Source organism: Dromiciops gliroides, chromosome 5 (genome assembly GCF_019393635.1).
Source record: "Dromiciops gliroides isolate mDroGli1 chromosome 5, mDroGli1.pri, whole genome shotgun sequence".
In the NCBI taxonomy this organism is placed as follows: Eukaryota; Metazoa; Chordata; class Mammalia; order Microbiotheria; family Microbiotheriidae; genus Dromiciops; species Dromiciops gliroides.
In genome coordinates this window covers 273151906-273174228 of record NC_057865.1, presented here as the reverse complement: position 1 = coordinate 273174228, position 22323 = coordinate 273151906, and the positions used below count along the sequence as shown (strand labels likewise).

Here is a 22323-nt window from a genome sequence, read left to right as displayed (position 1 = left end):
TGATTTACTTCCTTCTGATGTGATAGAGAACCATCAGACCTTACTATCTGCCTTGCCTCTATACCCTGAAGGCTACTAGCACTGTCACCTGACTTATTGACAGAACCGAAGGACCCCTGAGTTTTGTCATTTGCCCTGCTACTGGAGCCTCAAGGCTTCTGGGATTTTTCATTTGCCCTTCAGCTGAATTTTCTTTTGTGTGTTTACTCCTCTAAATCAAGAGTAAGGTCCTTGAGAACAGTTATGTTCTCAGGACTTAGCTTGGCATATAATAAGCACTTAATAAATGCTTTTTCATTTTATTTATTAATTCATTCCTCTATCTACTTTGTCCTGCTGTCTTTCATAGTGTTATAGTAGGTGTTTAATAAAGTTCCATGGGATTGAAATGACTTGTTCATCAGTGAAAGAGAACCAGAGAGGCCAAATGCAGAGAAACTCATCACCAGAAAAAACATTTACTAAGTACCTACTATGTGCAAGGCACTATGCCCAGGGCAAGGCAATATAACATCTAGTCAGTCAATATATAGTCAATAAATATTTACTAAGTGCTTACTATGTTCCAGGCACTGTGCTAAGTGATAGAGATACAAATATGAAAAAAGAAAGACAGTTCCTACCCTCAAAGAGCTTACAGTCTAATGAGGAAAGTTAAAAAGGTAGGAGTGGAGGAGAAGGTACCATAATTGGGGACATGGTGGAGAAGTCAGTGACCAAAATCCCAAAGTAATATAGTCAGGTGAAAAATGAGATGCCTGAGTTGAGCTCCAATCAGGAAGGCTCATGGTGGTGATGAGGTAGAATACCAAGGTTATTGACATCTTCCATGATGTAAGGTTAACCCAGTAATGAGCTTCCTGGGGCATGGTAGAGAAGTCAGTTAGAGACATCCCAAAGTAGTACAGTCAATTGAGAAATGAGGAGGATATGAATTGGTTCTATGATTTCATTGTTGTCAGGAACTCCCATATCAGGAAACTCCCTGTCCAAATGCAGGTTTTCACCTTCTCTGCAATTATAGTCTTAGTTCCCTAGAGCAGAGAGGTTAAGTGATTTGCCCTGGGTCACACAGTCAGTATATATTAGAGGTAAGACTTTTGAACCAAGGTCTTCCCGATTCTGAGACAACTCTCTTTCCACTATTCCATGCTGACTCTCACAGAATATTAATAGATGAGTAAATACAAGATAATTTGAGAAAGAAGGAAACACTAATAACTAGTGTGATCAGAAAAAGATTCCCACAAAAAGCCTACTTTGAGCCTTGAAGGAAGCTGTGTTCTACCAGGAGGAGGAGTGAATGGCATTCCAAGGCATGACACACAACATATGCAAGGCATAGAGGTAGGAATATCAATTTCATGGGACAGCAAATAAACCAGTTTGGCTGGAAAGGTAGAGTGTATGAAGAGAAGTCACATGAATTAGAAAAACAAGCCAGACAGACTGAAAGACTTTAAATAAATGCCAAGCAGAGGAGCAATAGGTAATAGGGAGCTATTGAAGATTTTTCAGTGGTACAGTCAAATTTGTTTATTAAGGACCTTATTTTGTCAGCTGTGTGAAGGATGGACTGAAGGAGGGAAGATACCAGAAGCAGAGAAAGAAAGTAATTATCTACTAAGGTGTTGAAGGGATTGTGACACCTGTATAAGTGAAAGGAGTAACCATATTTTTGAAATCATGGATTTCTGGGAAGTTTTACAGTCAGAGAAAAAAATTCCAACCAAACTAAAAAAAACCTGATTAGATATCACAACACAGGGGGGAAAAAAACCAAACAAACCCCAAACCCAACACGATTAATCCTGCAATGAAGATTAGATTAGAAAAACCACAAAATCAAAACAAACCTTCCTTCCTTTTGCTTATTCCTTGTATCATACGGTTCTTTCTTGAGTAAAATAATAATTGACTAAGTACAGCCCTTTAGGGCTGCTGTAAAGCCACAGAATAACTAGTTGGAGTCTATCCTTCATTTATCATCAATAAAATCATCATCTAATTGCCAGACCTTTATTACAGCAATAAAAGTAGGAAGAATGGAGGTTACTTTTTCGTTTCTGTGGCTGGCAATTAGGAGACTCTTTTGATTTGTACTAGAGAAAATGTGAACAGAAAGGGAAGCTGCTGATACTATCAGGTCTCAGTCTCCTGTTTTAGACTTATCTGAATTATGATTATCCAAGACCTTTTTATAAGACGGAACTTGAAAGTTACCTGTTTTGGAAAAGGAGCTTGAAGAGCTACTTTCTGTTATGATTTCCATTTTTTTTTTAATTTAGAGAAATCAAATAGAAAGCATTGTGTTTCTTTATCAAGTCCAGGAGTATGTGTGTGTGTGTGTACACACACATCTATACATCTATAAACATACATATACAGAATACATATGTACACATGTGTGTATATACATATGCGTATGCATATATACATGCATACACACATACACATACACACGTGTGTATATGAAATTGTTCTAAAGTGAAGCTTTTTCTAAAGTGAAACCCAATACATCACACCAAGTGCCATCAGTTGGCATAGAGGTAAGAGGGCCCTGGGAGTCCTGTTCCCCCCCCCCCACCCCCGACCAAGTCCACTAATCTTGCTTCCAGTCCAACCTTCACTCAACATCTGGGGAAGCAGCTCATGCACAGAAGAGGCCAGACATTTTTGCCAACTGCCACCATGGGGTAAGAAAGCCAGCCTGGTTGAAGTCACTACCAGCACTATGTTGATCACCTTCTTCCCTTGGACCCTGATGAGGACATGCCAGGAATTTGAACCCAAGAGCCTTAGAAACAGTAATGCTTCCAGCCTAGCACCCTCAACCATCATCTTTCCCTTTGCTGGGAAGCTATCTTTATGGAGATGTAGGCTGGCAACTGCTCGTACAGATGTTGATATCCTTGGCACTGTCAAATGGTTCGATATCAGAAACTGATATAATTTTATCAATGGAAATTATATTAAAGAAGAGCCCTGACCATCTTCTTTGCCACTGAACCCTCAGAGCCATGGGACCGTTCCATCTTATTTGTAGGTGAAACTTCCATTTGTGTTCTTTCCCCCCCCCCCCCCATTAGAATAGGAATGTCTTGAGAGCAGAGGCTGCCTTACTCTTCTGTTTGTATCCCCAGTGCTTTGAGAATAGCAAACATTTAAGAAGTCCCTTCCTTCCTCCCTCCCTCCCTCCCTTCCTTCCTTCCCTCGCTCTCTCTTCCTCTTTCCCTTCCCTCCCTCCCTCCCTCCCTCCCTCCCCTCCTTCCTTCCACACGTTTTGATTCCTTTATTATATACATTTTGATTCTAGTACAAGGAGCAAGAACTCTATATCATAATTTAGCTCAGGGCCTTGTACAGTCAACAAACATTAAAATATAAACATGGGAGAGGGGCAGCCAGGTGGGGCAGTGGATAAAGCACTGGCCCTGGATTGAGGAGGACCTGAGTTCAAATCCAGCCTCAGACACTTGACACTTACTAGCTGTGTGACCCTGGGCAAGTCACTTAACCCTCATTGCCCTGCAAAACAACAATAACAACAACAAAAACACACACACACAAAACCCCCATATAATCAATGGGATACAAAGAAAGGCAAAAGACAGTCCCAGTTCTAGAAGCCCACAGTCAAATGGGGAAAACAATATGCAAATTATGTACAAACAAGATATACACAGGTTAAGTTGGAGATAATCAACGGCAGGAAGGTGATAATGTTAAGGGGGATTGTCTAAAAGTGTTTTTGCTGGGGGTAGCTTGGTGGCACAGTGGATAAAGCACCAGCCCTGAATTCAGGAGGACCCGAATTCAAATCCAGCCTCAGACACTTGATACTTACTAGGTGTGTGACCCTGGGCAAGTCACTTAACCCTCATTGCCCTGCAAAAATAAATAAATGAGTAAAAGTATTTTTTTTATTCTAATTAACTTTAGCCAACGGAAGAAGAGAATTAAGTCAGCAGTAAGCATAAATCAATATTTCATAAAGGAAGGGGGCTGGAGAAGGAAAGGAAATAATGTGTCCCTAGGACAATTGTCAAATTTCCTCTTGGTGAGACTTGGAATTTGCAATGAACCATCCATTCCAACTTCAATGACTCAGTTATTAAAGTGGGAATAATTGAGATTCCCATTGTATTTTTCACCTGGTGTTTTGTGTCGCTTAAGTATTTGCCATTGTTTGGATTTTCCTCCCTCCCAGCTTCAGCCTGCCAGGCCCTCTCCTCTGTTCTCCTGTTATCCTCTCTTTGCCAATTTAAGATTCCTTTTAACTCGATGCTTTTATCTTTGCTAGTGGGAAACCACATCAGGTCAGTTTCATGCTGTTTTTCTACTTTCACTCTGTAGTTCATTTCAGAGTTGGCTGGAATGGGGAAGGTGAGGATTGAAAAAACAGCCACCCCCTTAAAAAGGGGGAAAAACCACCTCACCCCAATATAGCACATTAAGGAACAGTAGCTGTCATTGATATTGTATCTGAGTCTCCATAAAACAAAGTGGAAAATCGAAACAGTTAGGATTTCTAAAAGCTCAGTTACCTGGATGCTCCAGGCAAAAGTCTTTAAATTTTGGTTTCATCTACATAATTATTTTCATCTCTCCTCTTTATGCTGGCTTTTTCACTAGGGAGAAGAGGATTCTAATAGGGTTATAGCTCTAGAGATGGATGGGACCACAGAAATTACCTGGTCTAACCCCTTCATTCTACAGAGGAGGAAACTGAGGCCCAGAGAGGGGAAGTTACTTGTCCAACCAAAGTCATAGTTGGAATTGGGAAGGAAGGGAGCAGGGAGTGAAGGGGAACAAATGAACCTGAAAGAGAAGGATAATTTCTTTGACTTTGCCTTGGCAGACACTACCTGATATTAATATTAGATCTCCTGCTCCTTCTGACTTCACTATTTCTATAATCATCATTAAACTATAATTATCATTAAACCTATTTCCCTTCCCACATTTGTTATAGTGGGGTTCCTTTGATACTTTCCTTTCCCTTGCTTCTACCCATAGATGGTATGGCTGTTGTTTGTTCTTTCATTCTCAGAGAGGACCATGGCATTGGGTTGATGTCATAACTTTACACTGAATCGGATTTAAATGAGGGAGAGCTGTGCAAAATCACCAACTTCACTCTCTCTTCCAGAGCCATCTGGGTCAAACGGCCCCAAATGTTTTTTATTACTTTTTCTTTCTTTCTTTCTTTCTTTCTTTCTTTCTTTCTTTCTTTCTTTCTTTCTTTCTTTCTTTCTTTCTTTCTTTCTTTTTTTTTTTGCAGGGCAATGAGGGTTAAGTGACTTGCCCAGGGCCACACAGCTAGTAAGTGTCAAATGCCTGAGGCCAGATTTGAACTCAGGTCCTCCTGAATCCAGGGCCAGTGTTTTATCCACTGTGCCACCTAGCTGCCCCCCAATTTTTTTTAAGGACAATTGGAAGTTAAGTGACTTGCCCAGGATCACACTGCTAGTAAGTGTCTGAGTTGAGATTTGAACTCAGGTCCTCCTGCCTCCAGGGCCAGCACTTAATCATCTATGCCACCTAGCTGCCCCTATAGATAGGTGTAGAATAGAAGAGGCCTTAGAGGTTATTCATCTCCCTCTTCCTCCTCCCGATTTTACCAAGGGGAAACAGGTTAAATAATTTGCTGAAGGTTGCAAATGGGAGAAGCATAGAAAGATAGAAGGGATCTTGGAGGTCATTGAATCATTTTAGAGATGAAGAATCTGAGGTGCAGAGAGGTAGTGCCTTGTTCAAGCTCACATAGTTAGTAAATGTTGGAGCTGAGAATGGAACTCAGGTCTTTCTGTCTGTAAATATCGCTCTCGCCTTTACGCCCTAGCATCCTGAGACTCATATTCAGCCCTCTTTCCACTCTACCACAAAAGACCCTGTGAATGATGCTACCTTTGTGATATCCTTCACATTAGTCCCTTCATCTCTTCTCTCTCTGTCTCCACCTCAGAAGAAGCTTAATGTCCTTTGCCTGGCATTCAGTTATCTACACCCTGAGGATGCAATGGCTTTACGGACTTACCTTATTTTAGTGCTTTCCACAGACTTTAAGACTGCAGCCAAACCATTGTCTGACCCCTCCTAACATACCTTGAATCCTCTCTCCCCAAATACCTTACCTTGTTTATTATTCTTCAGTCATATCCAACTCTTTATGAACCCATTTGGGGTTTTCTTGGCAAAGATACTGGAGTGGTTTGTCATTTCCTTCTCTAGCTCATTTTACAGATTAGGAAACTGAGGTAAACAGGATGAAGGGACTTGCCCAGGGTCACACAGCTAGGAATTATCTGGAGCTGGATTTGAACCTAGGTTTTCCTGACTCTAGATCTGGTACTCTATCTGCTGTGTCACCTAGCTGCCCATAATTTAACTTAGGTTGTTCCAATACCCTTCCTTCCCCTGTTGAATTTCCCTGCCCATTCTTTAAAACTCAGCTCAAAAGCAATGTCCCTCGCTTTCCTTCATTTCCCTTTTTATTACTGACAGCAAAAAATAAAAGGAAGACCCCCTAGTTACTTTTCGGTTTTCTTGGCTGGCAAATTAGAATAAGCTTTGTATTGGTACTAGAGAAAGTATGATCTCAAAGGGGAAGCTGGTCACCTTCAACCTCAGGAAGCACTTTGGTTAAGCCCAGTGCTAATGCTCTTATGCAATATTACAAATGATGGCTGTGTTCGTATCTTATCTTTCCACTAGGATAAGATAGACTTCCACTAGATTGTAAACGCCTGAACGGAAGGAATCATAAAAACTTGTCTAAACTCTGCATATCAATTCAATTCAACATACACTTATTAAATGCCTACGAGGTGCACTGCACTAAGCCACTAGGGCTAAAACCATTAAAATAAGTAATGGTTCCTGCTCTCAGAAAACTAATAATATATAAGTATCTATTCATTCAATAGTAAATTGAGAAGGGCAGCTAGGTGGCACAGTGGATAAAGCACCAGCCCTGGATTCAGGAGGACCTGAGTTCCAATTCTGCCTCAGATACTTGACACTTACTAGCTGTGTGATCCTGGGCAAGTCACTTAACCCTTATTGCCCCACCCCCCAAAAATAGTAAATTGAGAACTAAAAGGGATAGATCTTAGAGGTTCATTTTACAGATGAGTAAACTGAGGCCCAATGGTCAAATGACTTGATCAAAGATGAACAGGTAAAACCCTAGATTTGAAATCAGATCGTCTGCTGCCAAATCTAATGATTTTCTTTACCGTACCGATCTATCATCCCGGTCATTCAATAAGCATTTATCAACTACAGCCAAAAGAAAATTAAACTGGAAGATAGTACTGACAACCATAGAGTGGGTGGGATCAGGGCAGGGCTCAAGTGGAAGACTGGTTCTACCGCTGCCAATCTGCTGGAATTCAGGCAAACCACTACTTTCTTCCCGACCTCAGTTTCCTAACTCTGTAAAACGAGGAGTTGGCATCCAAGGTCCCTTCCACCTCTAAATCTATGATTCTATGTTAGAACGAACCTGAAGCTTGTTAGCTACTCACTGAACATAGGGAATATTTCAGTCTATATTGGTACTCTGGGTACCTATTAGGTGCTTAATGAATGAATGTTGATTAATAGAAAACATTATTTAGCCAGAGGGACTAGATCTGTTATATCATTGTTGCATGGTGGCACATTCCCTCCACTTTCGAGTCTTATGAGAATTGGGAGGTTTGTAGCATTTGTTCAGTCACCGTAGCCAGTATGTTTTGGAGGCAATAGTCAAAAGCAGCCCTGCTGCCTTTTATTATATGAGTATTACTAAAGTCTTGTTGATTGGTTATCATAAATGACTATTTATGGAGTTCTTTTTACATCAGCCCTTCCCATAGATCGGCTGCCCCTATAGGAACCCTGTGTTATTCAGTCGAAAAGGGTCCTAGATTTGGAGACAGAGCATCTGGGTTTGAAACTTGCTGCTTTCGTGATATTGGGCAACTCAGTTTCCCCAGTTGTAAATGAAGAGGTTAAACAATATGGACCCCGAGACCCTACCCACCTTAAGAGTAAAATCCTATGACCTCTTTATAATAAGTCCTTTAACTTCTCTGGGTTCCAGTTTCCCAATTTGTAAAATGAGGGACTTTCATTATATGGCCTCTGGAGACCCTGCCGAGTTTAAGATGAAAAGCTCGTGGTCCCTTTACAAGAACTCACTTAACTTCTTTGGGCCTCAGTTTCCCGATTTGCAAAAAGAGGGGCTTGTATTCTATGGCCTCTGGGAGACCCTACCAGCTAGCTTTAAGATGAAAATCTTGTGGCTCTTTCACATCAAATCACGTAACTTCTCTGGGTCTCAGTTTCCCCGTCTAAAATGAGGGGGTTGGGGTCTCATGACCTTTATTACAAGTTATTTTCTCTCCCGGGCCGGGGTCCCGATCTGCAGGAGGGGGCTCCGCAGCCTGCCGGGGCTCCAGATTTCTCTCGCCGGAGCCGAGCAGCAGATGCGGCGCTGGGGGCGGGGCGCGCCCTGTCTCCCTGGAGACCGCCCCGCCCCTCCCTCCTGCTCCGATGTCGCAGCCACTAGGGGTCGCGCTGGTCGCGGCGGCGGCTTCGGCTCCCGCTCGGGCTCCCCGGGCCGCGGCCGCTGGTTGGTTCGTTTCCCTCCTCCCCCGCCCCCCTCCCCACGCTCCCCGCCCTCGCGCCGGGCGGGGGGGAGCAGGCGGAGGCGTCCGTCCGTCGGTCGGCGCAGTGCGAACGCGGCCCACGACGCGGGGCTGGAGCGCAGCAGCCCGGAGCTGACGCCGCCGCCCGCCGGAGCCGCAGGACCCGCGCCCGCGCCGCCGAGGGACCCGAGCGCCCGCCGGCCGCCCCAGCCGTTGTCCGCCGCCCGGCCTCCGCGGCCGCTCTGGGGCCATGTTGGGCCGGGGGCTCCGCTCGGCGTGACTCGGGGGCCCGCGCCCGCCCCCGCCGGAGAGCCCGGACAGCCGCCGGGGCCGCCCGCCCCCGCTCCCCGTCCCCAGCGCCCGGGCTCGGCTGGTAAGTAAGTGGCCCGCGCGGGCCTCCCCCTGCCGGCAGCGCCCTGGGTGGGGGCCGCAGGCCCGGGGGCTCGGCTCTTTTTGTTTGCGGCGGCGGCGGCTCCGGAGGAAGACCCGCACCCGCCGCCCGCCGGGCGGCCACCCCGGCATTTCCGGGGGCTGGGGGCGGGGTGGAGCCGGGGCGGCGGGCGGTCCGTCCGTCCGTCCGTCCATCTGTGCGTCCGTGGCTTTTCTTTCTTTCCCTCCCCGTCCTGTCCCCTTCCCTCCCCCTCCCCTGCCTTGTCTCCGCTTTCCCTTTTCTTTCCTTTCCCTTCCCTGTCTTATCCCTTCCCCTTCCCCGCGCTCTTCCCTTCCCTGTCTCTTTCCTTGTCACTTTCCTCGCCCCGTCCCCCTCCCCCACCCCCGTTTGGCCTCAGTTTCCTCCTCTATAAATCGGGGGGCTGGACCAGATAATCCCTGAGGTCCATACTCTAAGCTCCGGTTCCTAAGGACCTGCCTTGCCTTGCCTTCCCCTCCCCTGTGGCCGCCTCCTCCTCCTCCTCCTCCTCCTCTTCCTCCTCCTCCTTCCCGTCTCCCCCCACGGGGGACGTGGGGAGGTGTCCCCGAGCGGGGGAGGTGGAGGAAGAGCTGGAGAGTCCCCCGAGACCGCTAACGACGTTGGCCTCCCCGAGGAGGCGGCGGTGGCGGCGACAGCAGCTGCAGTAGCAGCAGCGCAGACGGGTCCGGGGATGGCGGTGGCAGGGCTGAGCCGGAGGCGAGGGGAAGAAAGGAAGTGGCAGGGCCGGGCCCTGGAGACCCGAGAGCTCCCTGGTCGCCCGAGGAAGAGAGGGAGGAGGGAGAGGAGGAGGGAGTGCGTTTCCAGCTCCTTGGAGACACGAGAAGGCGGGCCAGGAGGGAGGGAGGACCCAGACAAAGATGAGGGCCACCAGTGGGCTCCCCTCCCCGCACCCAGCCCCCCGTGTCCTGGCCCAGAGCAGGCGGAGACCTCAGGGACACCTATGGAACTGCGCGGAGGAAGAGAACAGTGTGTTTCTAGAACTGCCAGCTCTCTGCCGCAGCTACTTTTTATTTTCATTTTTTTAAAAAGTGTTTTATAAAAGCTCTAGATTCCCCTTCTCTCCTCCTCATCCTCCCACACGCTGACACATTCTTTCTCATCTGGACTTTTCCTCCTTTTTCTTCTTCCTATCTCTGTTCTCACCCACTCCTTGTGGATGAGCAGTGTTTTTGCCTTCAGAGCTTTAGGTTGGCTAATGACAGGATGCTTGTGCTTGTACTGACCCCGAACTGCTGTGCACTCTTCTCTCTTCCTCCCACCCCTTCCTTTTTGAGGTCTGTAATGTCACATGGACTTGAGATCTTCTTATAGAAAGAAATGCCTTATAACCCCTTGGCCTAAATCAGCCATGTGCCTGTTTTGGTGCGCCTGAGCATATGTTTCCAGCTTTGCTCTATCAGCCACTTTATTCAAATAATTTTACAGGGTGCAGAGGTGGTACTGCTTGTATTGAATCTTAGATATTTCTGAAGCAGCCAAGTCTCTTACTGACAGCAAAATTGCTTCATTTAATGAGAAAATTCTGGTGCCCATCAGGTAGGAGGAAAATTTAAATAGAATGTTAAAAGCCTTTTATTTTATTTTGGTTTTTTGGTAGGATAAAACCTTCTGGAAAACTAGAACTCAGATTAAATTAAGTAGTTGGGGTTTTTTTTTTGTTTGTTTGTTTTGTTTTTTAAAGGTAAATTGGAACCAGTTTTGTTCAGGGCTTATTTAAGGGTTTCAAGATAGGCTTTTAAACCGGGGGTGCTGCGTTTCTTGTTGAAATCATCCTATCTTTGTGATTTCTAACATTTACATATTTTGAAATAAACAGACTTGTTTTGCCAAAAGATACAAAGAAAATATAAATGAATCAGTGGAAGAGATTTTCCTATTGTGTTGAAGAATCTTTTTTCCCTTTTAAAAAAGATTTTGATAAAATGCATGATCTACAATAGCCTTCGGTTAACTAGGCAAATAGCCCTTTAGGCAGGAAGGACCTACATTTTTAGTTCATAGCTTTTAGTAAAACCATGCATGCCTAGAAATTCCAGGATTTTTCATAAGGTGAAAGTGAAAATCTCTCTTATTTCCCAAATGTGAGTGGAAAGGATAAGACATTTAAAAAAATCTCTTGATAGACCTGTTTGAAGTACAGAAGCTACTATGTTGTTGAAATTAATATGAAAATGGTAACATTATGTAACTGTTTGTTGCTTTTAAGAAATTGAGTCTTTCAAAAACCTAGTCAAAAAAATCGGTTTGTTTTTTATTCTGGGGGAATCTGTTAACTGATTTTTCTCAGCCAGAGAATTTCATTTTCTCTTCCATTTTTCAACAACCCATTCCTCCCTCCCACTCCCCAATTTTAAGGTCTGTATTAATATGACAGACTGGGACATGTTAATGTTCAGGGTGACTTGTGTGTATGTTGAAAGGTGGTAGTTTGAGTGTAGATTAGAACACAGTTTTTCTCCTGGTTGATGGATCATCAGAGTCAAAGACATGCTAATTTCTTAAATTGCCTATTACTAAATGGAACAATTAAGCTTTTAGTAAAAAAAAAATTAATTCTTCTTTTCCTTAGAACCAAACCTAATGCCCTGAGATTTAGTCAGGTATTTTAGACAATCCAGTCTGAAATGTTCATCTTGCATTTGAATAAAACAAGATTTGTTCAGGAAAGATTCAGAATCCTGAGCTTTGTTATAACAATTAGCTTTTCAAATATATACTCAAAAATAAAAGGAAAAAGGAATTTTCCTTTTCTTTGTGCTGTAGCTCATAGGAAAAACAAATCATTCTTGCTGCATGCCTCGTACATTCATAGGTGCTTCATCACTCTTTATTGCAAGTATATTTTAGTTTTGAAATATTAATGCTCCCCTGCTGTGGGCAGTTGATAGCATATAGGAATTAGGTTCGTTCTCTCTCTCTCTCTCTCTCTCTCTCTCTCTCTCTCTCTCTCTCTCTCTCTCTCTCTCTTTCTCTCTCTCTCTCTCTCTCTCTCTCTCTCTCTGGGTTCCCTTATTTTGTTTTCTTTTTGCAAATGTTTTTTCCCTCTACCTTTCACCTTTATAACTGAGTGTGAGTATTCTTAGAAAAACAATGTAAACGTTTTATTATGAAGAGTAAGCATTCAATAGCATCACAAACTAATTGCTGGTGAAAGTGATGATGAAATGCTATGTAAATGTGCTTTGTATTTCTCAGATCACTAAGCTATTTTTCCTCCCGTATAGCGTTTTCTTTGTTATTGGGTAGTAATAATGAATATGTAGAAGTTATTTACATCTTGCCTTCTTACTGAGATTCCTAAATCTTGGTAGGTAATTACTAGTGAAGGCCCTAGTGTTCAGCTCAGACGACAGCAACAGCAGCAGCAGCAGCAGCACATTTATAGTTCCCTGTCTGTAACTTGCTTAATGGAGCTATTGCTGACTTGTAAACATTTTCTATTAAGCTTGAAGATGAATTTTTTCTTTTCATGTCTAAAGGACAGGAGTTTTAGGTATCTCTGGATTTCAAATAGCTTTTGATAATAGGGAACTTAATATAAAAATTACATTAGGGTATGTTTTTGCTTCATGACCATGGCATAGATTTAAAAATGGAAAACAAGCAATATCTTAGTTGCTTTATTTTTTATCATGCTTGTCGTTCACACCATTGTTAATCATACCCAATTCCTTGAAAGATAACATAGCAAAAAGAACTTTGACCCTTGGGTTAGAAATATCAGGCAGCAGCATAAAACTTGCGTTTGCCATTGCACTGAGGGATGTAAAAGAGGGATTCCCTGTAGTTAGTTGGTGAGGTCCTCCAGATGGTCTTGTTTGCAGGTGACTTGGGCTGATGACATCACGACCAAGAGGCTTGTAGAGCTTCCTAAATTAGATTCATAATCTCTTGGTTTGGCCCAACTATTCAGGTGTTGCTTCTTTCAGTGTCTTTTCTCTAAAATCTATCCTCCACACATTTGACAGATTTTTAATATTCCTTAAACATAGTCCTGACTATGCTATTTTCCTGCTTTAAAAAGTCTTCAGTGGGGGCAGCTAGGTGGTGCAGTGAATGGAGCACCAGCTCTGGATTCAGGAGTACCTGAGTTCAAATCTGGCGTCAGACACTCAACACTTACTAGCTGTGTGACACTGGACAAGTCACTTAACCCCGATTGCCTCACTTAAAAAAAAAAAGTCTTCAGTGACTCCCTTTTGCTTTTAGGATAAAATGTTTTTTTAACCTGGTGTTTAATCACCTCTTCCACCTGCATTTCCAGGCAGTTCATATTATTCCCCTTCATATTATCATTATTCCCAAACCTAGCCTGTTCTCTCCTGTCTCCATGCCTTTACCCAGGTCACCCTCCTATTCATGTAATAAGTACCTTCCTCAGTCCTACCTCTGAGAATCCATAGTTTCCTTTGAGGCTTGCCTTAGGCATGCTTCTTCCTGCTTGCATGAGTCCTCCAGTTAGTGTTCACTTACCCCTGTAATTATTGTATGTGTACATATTGTATTATCTCAGGAGAATTAAGCTTATTGAGGGCAGGGGCTGTTTTGTTTTTGCCTTTGTATGCCCAGTCCCTAAGTGCCCTGCACATAGTGGGCACTTAATAAATGCTTATTGAACTGAACATACAGTTAGATGCACAACTCATAGAGCTGGTCCCTGAGGACATAGGTCTTGGATAGATACAGTAGATGAATGGTAGGGACCCTGGAGCAGTAGGGGACTGGGCTCAGTGACTCTAAGCTTCTCTCTGCATTGCAGGCCCCTCAGTGCCCTAATAATGATGTTGCTGCCTGACTGTGAAGCATGGGCAGTCTGGGGCTCCAAAGAATTAAAGTTGCAAGTTACCCCAAGAGTCATAATTGCATCTCTGCCATTTGGTAGTGGCATATTAGCCATAAGGAATAGCTCAGGAGAAGTGAAAATGAGAAGTAATCAGAGAAATAGGAGTTGGAGTGGTGGTAGGTTAGTCATGAAGGGAGACCAACTCATAACATATGGGTGACCTGCCAGCTCTTTTGGTGTTCATGCATTGTCAAGGGCTGTTAAGGAAGATCCCTAGCACATTGGGTGGATCTTCTAGAGGAATTATGGGAGTGTTCCAGGAGAAGGAGGTGATAAGAACAGCTCTGGTTTTCTACTCTCGGAGGGCAGTACCCACACCGATGGCATCACACACCTATCACATGTAGCATCCAATCTACTAAATTTACAATTTATGTCTCCTTTCAAAACTAAAATGGAGAATGCTTATTAAGCTTTTTGGTTTTTTTTCCCCCTCTGGAAAGTTCTTTTCATAAACTTGGTTTTCCACCAAGTAGTTGTTATAAAATGCTGTGAACAAAACAGGATCACAAGATTTAGAGCTTATCCAGAGACCTTAGAGTTTATCTGTAGATGGTTGTTTATAAAGAGGAAACTGAGGCTCAAGCCATAGAACCAGTAAAGAGAAGAGATTTCTGTTGGAACTGGGGTTCTTGGATTCCAAATCTAGTGTTGTGTGTGTGTGTGTGTGTTTAAATGTTCTATACTTTTAGCCTCAGAAGGGATATCTCTTTCCTTTTTATGGGGGTGGGTGAATTTTTCATTTCTTTGGAGCTTTTAGGGAGGGTAAAGGAAAGATATGACTTCTAGTAATGTCCCAGAGTATGGGAAGAGGTCACTGTTGTCAACTGGGTACCCATCTCTACCTCAGAGAAGATAGAAGGGCTGAAGCAGGAGGTTTGGCAAACCATTAGATGATATTCCCTTCCAGGATTAAAATTCCATCATTCTGAGAAGTCTTGACAGATCATTCTATACTGGTTGAGTGTCCATATCATGTGATTTTTGACTCTGGCAGGTTGGGAGGGAGGTGAAAGTAGTTGTAGTTGTTGTTGGTCCTTCCCTCACCCATCACAGATGTCTTGAAATTTGATACTTAAAGTCTGATTTTTGAACATTAGTATACTTTGTGTTCTGTAATGAACGAAACGGAGATACTGGTAACAATTCCACTCTTATTTTTGCTGTTATTTTGTGTGTAAACAGTAACAGTTTTTAAAATTGAGCTAACGCTAAATTTTATGACAAATTCCTTAGGATAGTAAACACTCAGTAATTATGTTATATAAAATTCATAAAGTAGGACACTGTACTTAATGCAGGAGGAGATATAATATTTATTTAACACCACTGCCTGGGCCTCATGGAGTTTATAGTAAAGAAGACACATAAGGGAACAGTTATTGAAATAGCATGTTTTCACTGATGACTTTTTTTTTTTTTTGGTGAGGCAGTTGGGGTTAAGGGAGTTGCCCAGGGTCACACAGCTAGTAAGTGTTAAGTGTCTGAGGTCAGATTTGAACTCAGGTCCTCCTGACTCCAGGGCTGGTTCTCTAGCTACCCCTAACTGATGACATTTTGATATGGATGAGCCCTCTGGTTCTTGAAAGCTGGGCTGGCAAACTGACTTTGTATGGGCTGATGGTGAATTCTGGGCTTGCACTCCTGCGTTTGTTTCCAAATGAGGGATGGATAGATACATATACATACACAATATACACATACAAATACAATGTGTGTGTATGTGTATATAATATATTATGCGTATAGATACATAAGTGTGAATTATGCCCAAATAGTGATGTTTACTCCATAGAGCAGCAGAAAGGATGGCATCAAAGACATACTGTATGGGAGTTGAAAAAAAGATGAAGTCAACACTAACTGAGGGGTCAGCTAGGAGTTCCATTGGTTTACAGGCAGTAGCAGGAGAAGGTCTCCCCCCACCCTCAGTCTGCTGGTTGGAGTGGCCATAGATGATTCATGAGAGGACATGGGCAAGAGTTGCCCAGGATGGGCAGAATTAAATGGGTTGCAATCTAGATCATTTGATGTTATTTCCGTGTGGTGGAATCAGGACACTGAAGGGTCAAAGAATACTTAAATGACCATACCAAGTATCTGTGTTATCAAAGTTAATGTTCATGCCACTATTTGTAGGAAGTACCCAGATAATAATGCCATCAGAAAGTATTATCCTTCCAAATTTGGAGCGCATTCTCTTCTTTTTTTTTTTTAATTTTTTTTTTTTTGGCTGGGCAATGGGGGTTAAGTGACTTGCCCAGGGTCACACAGCTAGTAAGTCAAGTGTCTGAGGCCGGATTTGAACTCAGGTACTCCTGAATCCAAGGCCAGTTCTTTATCCACTGCGCCACCTAGCCGCCCCTGCGCCACCTAGCCGCCCCGCATTCTCTTCTAAACTAGTTAATCATTATGGTTTCCCTAGCATCTAAAGAGTTTACACTGTGTTTGGAAGATAATTTTTTTTTAACTGGACTTAGTTACTAAAATAGATTTTTAATTTTTCAGGAAAGGTTTAGCTCTCAAACAACCACCCATACTATTTCTTTAATTTTTGTTAGGCGATGATCCTTTATATCCATTTTTTGGTTTTCAAAATGAGTTGAATGGGGGGGTCTGCTTAACCAGTAATTACTTCCTTAGCAGCTCCATGCACTCACTCAGCTTTATGTTTGCCCGCAATGAGTTGATAAAGAACACATGATTTCTGTTCTCAGGGAGCCTACTTTTTTTAGTGTGAAATAACAACAGACTCCACCCATTTACTGCTTATCAGTATGACAATCTCACCTATCTGGAACTTAGCCAAAAACCAGAAAGGGAAACAAGACTCTCAGCAGACAAAATAGATGTAAACCAAGTCATACTAAGACTAGTGACATTTGCTCAGAGGAAAGCCCCTCATCCCCCTTTTATTCTTAATTCCTCCATAATTTGAACAAAATCAGTAAGACGGTTTAGATGTGTTTAGCAGATTCGAATAGGGTAGAGAATTTATAATGTGATATCTTTGACAGTGGTGGCTCAGCTCTCATGTCTGATGAAGTTCCTCTGGACTGGGGACTTGCAGACATTAAGACAGCTCTTTATTTCCCTTGGGCAGTAACTCCCTGTTAGTCCTTATTTTCCCCCCTGTCATTTCTAGTCTAAAAGTCATTATCCTTTGCAAATAACCCCGCCCCCCATCTAAAGAATTATCTTTGCTATACTCTATTTTAGCAGTCACAGAAAACTACTTAGCATAATTCCTGACACAAGTAAGCTCTTAATAAATGCTTATTGCCTGACATGTCCTTCCAAAATAGTTAAAATTTGTTACTTAAAGTGGTGAACACTCAGATACCTGGAACACTTGAATAAAGAGATCCATTCCCTGGGGATTTCAAATAGCTACGGTTTAATTGTATATAATTTTATGTAAAATTGTATGGTACATACTCGAAGTAGTTTCAGTGTTAGGAGGGCTTTTGAGGCCTTTAGTTGATAAGGAAAGATGTCATAGAGGAGGGAGCACTGGAGGAGGACCTTGGATTGGTCCCATCCCTCAAGGACATTGGCCTGGAATCTCCTCTGGGGTTAGAGGGAATAAAAAAGTAGGTAAAATAAATTCCCTGCCCTCTTGGGGCTTTAATAGCTTAAAACTACACCAAGACTTTTAGAGCGTGTTATACTACAAGATGACTGGAGAGCAGAAGCCAAGTTTCCTTGAGAGGGAGATTTCAAATATACTGTATGTTTGAGTTTGTTAGATAAGAATTAGTAGTAGGATGTAGATATCCATTTAGGGCCATCAGTAGAACTCTTGAGAGCTGGAATGAATCATTCATTGTCACCAGGAAAATTCAAATGCCTGCCCAAATCCAGTTCTACAGCCATACTATTTAAATATACTCACTGAAGGTAACAGCATAATTAAACTTTGCAATAAAAGAACAATGCCTCCTAATGCAGTGTTTCTTAACTTGGAAAGAAGTTTGTGCATGTGTGTGTGTGTGTGTGTGTGTGTGTGTGTGTGTGTGTGTGTGTTGGGGGGGCACATGCAATCCACCATGTGTTTTTTTTTTAATTGAATTATAGTAATTAAATACAGAACCTGGTTTATGGTCCTTGTTTTTTAAAGACTGTCTTTATAGAGTAGCTAACCTTTTAAAAATTATACCTCTGCTATAGTGGGTGTGATTTACATATGAAACTTATTGACAATGTATCTGTTAGTTTGGAATTCATTTACTATGGTAACATCTTCATTGTTGACATTTTATGAAAATGCATTTTCATATTTTCTCATCTTTACCCATTATCTCTACAGATAGCATTATTACTAGTTTAATGATTTTCTTTAAGGAAATAAACAATTCTTATTTGTCTAAGGAAAATATATGAAAGGAGCATCTCTGTGTCTGTCTGTTTAGTGATTTATCGACCTGGTCACTCAGCATCACCCTGGCCCTTTGTGCTAAAACTTTTACTTAGAATTACAGAATTGTGGGCTTTAGAGATCATGGAATCCAAACTGAGGCTCAGAGAGGTTCCATATATATATATATATATATATGTATAATCCTAAAGCTAAGGAAATGACATGGTCTGGCAACTGACTGAATATATGAATATGGGGTGAGTGAGGGTGAGGAGTTGAGTGCGACTCCTAGGTTGTGATTCTGGGAGACTGGAAGGATGGTGGTGGGTGACCTTATAGAAAAAAGGAAGTATGGAAGAAGGGTTGGAAGTTCAGTTTTGTACTTGCTGAGTTTGAGATGGCTCTAAATGTCCAGTAGGCAGTTGATGATGCAGTACTGCTGGAGGTTTGGAGAGACACAGGGGCTGGATATAGAGACCTGAAAGTCATTGGCAGGATGGTTAAACACAAGGGAGCTGGTGAGCTCAGGGAGTCCTCAGTTTGTTCACCACAGTTTTTTCAGCCATTCGATGAGCTCTCATTTTGTTGCCAGTGTGTACATGTTGTCTCCCCATAGTAGAATGTAAACCCTCTGAGAGGGACTGTTTTATTTTGTCTTTGTATCACTAGTGTTTAGCAAAGTGTCTTAAACATAGTAGTTATTCAGTAAATAAATATTTGTTGAATTCAGTTATAGAATTGAGAGTACTTTGTAGCTGATAAAGATCGATCTTCCTTTGTATACTTTTGCCTTAATTTAAATCCATCTTTCTTGGGTATAGTGAACAACCTCAGCATTCCTCTAATGACCTTTCACATGTGTCATATTTTCCCCACAGGTTAAACAATCCCAGTACATTTAACTTTACATTTTTGTTTAGTCTTTTGGAGTTTTAAAACTTTTTAAAAATCTGTTTACTTTGCAGTTTCTTAATGTCCTATTTGAAATCTGATGATCAGAACCGGACCTAATACTCTTGATTTATTTTGGATTGATGCAACATATGGTAGAAAGGTTATTTCCTGGTCTTGAGATGCCATATGGATTGGAAAACTCAATGAAATTGGATTGAATTTTTGGATTCCACTGCCATGTTTTTCTTTCCCATTCTGCTTGTCATCAGTAATGATGCCTCTGTTTATGCCACTCTTTACCATCTTGCTTCTTAGTTGTTTTGTGCTTTCCCCCTAAGTGCCTTCTGCTCATCCATTTGAGTTATGTCCTAATTCTGATTGGCCTTTTTATCAGGGTCATTTGGGATTTTATTGTTGTCTTTCAGGATGGTGACAAAAGTTGGATATCCTTTGCAGCACTTAACACAGTGCCCTGACACATAGTAGGTGCTTACTTAATGTTTATCGACTGATTGAGATATGATGAACATATTCTTCATTTCTTTTATTGGCATGAAAAACTTCTACTGATTCAACTCTAACTTTTTTGGTAAAGATTAGAGTTGAGAGAGTTGTCTGGGACCATGAGAGGCCTTGACTTGCCCCAATCACATGGCCAGCCAGGATGTGTCAGAAAGGAAGACTTCCTTAGGTCTTCTTGACTCCAAAGATGGTTCTCTGTCTACTGTGTCACCCTTTACTCAGAAATCTATGGAGAGAGAGAGGGAGGGAGGGAGGGAGGGAGGGAGAGAGAATGAATGAATATTCTTTTTCTGGCTATATCTGAACAACTTCAGCATTTACAGGATGAATCATGACTACATTATCCATCAATAAACTTCTCTTGACCACTCTCTATTTTTAGTGTCTACCCCTTTTCGAAATAATACATTCAGTGTATATTATCTATTGCATATAGTGATACTTGCCCAAGTATGCCGCCATTCATTCAACAGACATTACTAAGCACCAACCAAATACTTGGACAAATAAAAGATCAATAAGACAGGGTCTGCCCTTAGGGTCCTTACATTCTGGTAGAAGGGAATGTATAGTGACATTTATCCAAATAGATATAAATTCGTAAGAGGAGTTAATATAAAGTGCTGTGAGCAGGGGCAAAGAAGATATGATTTCCAACTAGGAAAATCAGGGAAGGCTTCACGGAATTAGAGTTGATAGAAACTGGTGTTTGGGAAGTAGAGTGGCCAAAGATGACAATTAGGTCATAAACACCGGAGAATATAAAGGATGGTGCTGCCTTTAAAAGTGATAGGAAAGTCAGAAAGAGGATCAGGCATGCAGAGGAAAGTGATGAGTTAAGTCAAATTTGACATACTCCTGGGATGAAAATGATACAGTAGACAGTTAACAGTGGAAATTGGAGTTCAGTCAGTCCATACACATTTATTATTGTGCTAACTTATCACATACATTCAAATGTATAAAAAACCCAAAAGACCAATAGGGAAAAGTAAATTTAAACCCTGAAATGATTGTACACATGTTCATAAACTTAGTATTTTTATTAAAAAGACAAAAGTTAAGCATATTGACTTTTACTTTTTCTCTGACCATTTTTGGGAACTTCTGTTTTTATTGTAGTGTTTTGTTTTGTTTTTTGTTTGTTTTTGTTTATGTTTTTACTTTGTCTTCAATTACATATTTTTATTCTTTTGTATATTCTTTGGGGGCTTTTCTCTGCATCACTACATAAACATCTTCCTATATTTCTTTGAATTTTTCATTTTTGTAATTTTTATGCCACAGTGATATTCCATTGTGTGAATAATTTGTTCAGCTATTCTCCAGTGACTGGATATTCAGCTTGGTAGAACAGTTCATTTTAGGAAAAGAGAGAGGGGAGAAAGGGAGAAAAATGCACATTTGGAAGACAGCTTCACAACTTGGAAGTCGTGTGTAGTCAAGCTCATTGTCAGCAGAGTTGAATTTTGTTTTCAGTATAATTCTTTTTCAGGACTTCTGAAACCTGAATTCTTTCTTGGATTGAGAAAAGTTTCTGTATCCTTTCATAGTTGTATTTCCACACCATCATAACCGTCTGTCAGGACACCTGCCAGTCCTCCACTGCATCTCCGACCTTTCCCCTTCTATTGCCTTGGAACTAGGCAAGTATGGATGCCCTCTGTCGCCATATATTTTCCATAAAACTCTTACTATGCAGAAATGATAGGTTTTGAAGCCAGTTCACAAAAACCTTTTCAACCTACACTCAAGTTGTGAAAGATCCCTGATTTCAGCGGTGTGGTCCCCTTTACGCTTTTGTAGACTCTGTGAATTCTGTAGTTGGTGGGGGGAGTAGTTGTTGGGCCCAAATTTGAATCTTTTCCCACTTGAGAGGACCTGCCACAGCTTGTACCCAGTTGGCATAGCCTCAGAGAACCAGGGGCTACCTCATTCTGTGTGATGAGGCATCAGAGCGGAGCTTTTGTCCCATTTTGTATTAAATGTTTATTACCATGTATCTACATTTTCCTTGGAATTGACATCTTTAAAATCATTCTTGACATTATTAGCCTATAATGTGAGTTTTTGCCACCAGAATCTTGCTTCAGTACCTCATTGTGGTGTGACCCTCCAAGGGTGTGCAGAAAAACTCAGTTGCATAACTTTGATCAAACTTTGAATAACATTTTGCTGTTTAAAAACTGGACTAGTGGGGCAGCTAGGTGGCACAGTGGATAGAGCTCTGGCCCTGGAATCAGGAGGACCTGAGTTCAAAGCCAGCCTCAGACACTTGACACTTACTAGCTGTGTGACCCTGGGCAAGTCCCCTAATTGCCCAATTGCCTCACTAAAAAAAAAGGGGGAGGATATAGTGCATAGAGCAGGAAGCAGACACATACACATATGCTTTCCAGAAAGGTACAGACAGAGAGGCAGCATCCAAGCAGCTTCACGAATTCCAAGTTGTGAAGCTGTCTTCCGAATGTGCATTTTTCTCCCTTTCTCCCCTCTCTTTTTCTTAACCCAACTTAACCCCAGTTGCCTCACCAAAAACAAACAAAACAAAACAAACAAACCCAAAAAACAAACAAACCCAAAACCCCAAAACTGGACTAGCAAAGTTCCAAAGGGACTCTTGACCAGTTGGGTC

General features: G+C 42.0%; 1 protein-coding gene across 2 annotated transcripts in view; it reads left to right on the top strand.

Annotated features, from left to right (window-relative positions):
- The first annotated feature begins 8755 nt into the window (after positions 1-8755).
- The window catches only part of CDK17 (cyclin dependent kinase 17), a 146813-nt gene continuing 133245 nt past the window's right edge, over positions 8756-22323 (top strand). Inside the window, exon 1 of one of the 2 annotated variants that reach the window (XM_043965660.1) lies at positions 8756-9012. The gene's annotated coding sequence lies outside the window, so the exon portion shown is untranslated. Of the gene's footprint in view, positions 9013-10585; positions 10606-22323 lie in introns of those variants that run through there. The other variant, XM_043965661.1, reaches the window with a different exon arrangement.